We start from the raw sequence: 322 nt of genomic DNA, 5'->3' as shown, positions 1-322 counted from the left end.
TATTAGGTGTGTCCCTCGCGCTCATATGACCTTATGCAGTTGCGAGCGCCGTAAAACACTTACAAAAAAACAACAACAACAACAAAAACATGCAGGAAAATCGAGGACTCTTCGGCGAGGGACTAGAGGTGTATCCTGGTGAGTCATTAAGCTGAATCACATCAAATTCGGCCCACAGGTCAAACCAACCAAAGTTGGAGCTGTTTGACCAGTCTACAATAGGTCCAGGAAAATAGAAAAGGAGAAATACTAACATCTCCAAAAGGTGTAAGAGGTCATGCCAGTTGACTACCATCCATTTTACCATGCTGTGTCAACTGAC

This window comes from Aplysia californica, unplaced genomic scaffold, assembly GCF_000002075.1.
Source record: "Aplysia californica isolate F4 #8 unplaced genomic scaffold, AplCal3.0 scaffold00170, whole genome shotgun sequence".
In the NCBI taxonomy this organism is placed as follows: domain Eukaryota; kingdom Metazoa; phylum Mollusca; class Gastropoda; order Aplysiida; family Aplysiidae; genus Aplysia; species Aplysia californica.
Note: the sequence above shows the minus strand (reverse complement) of the source record.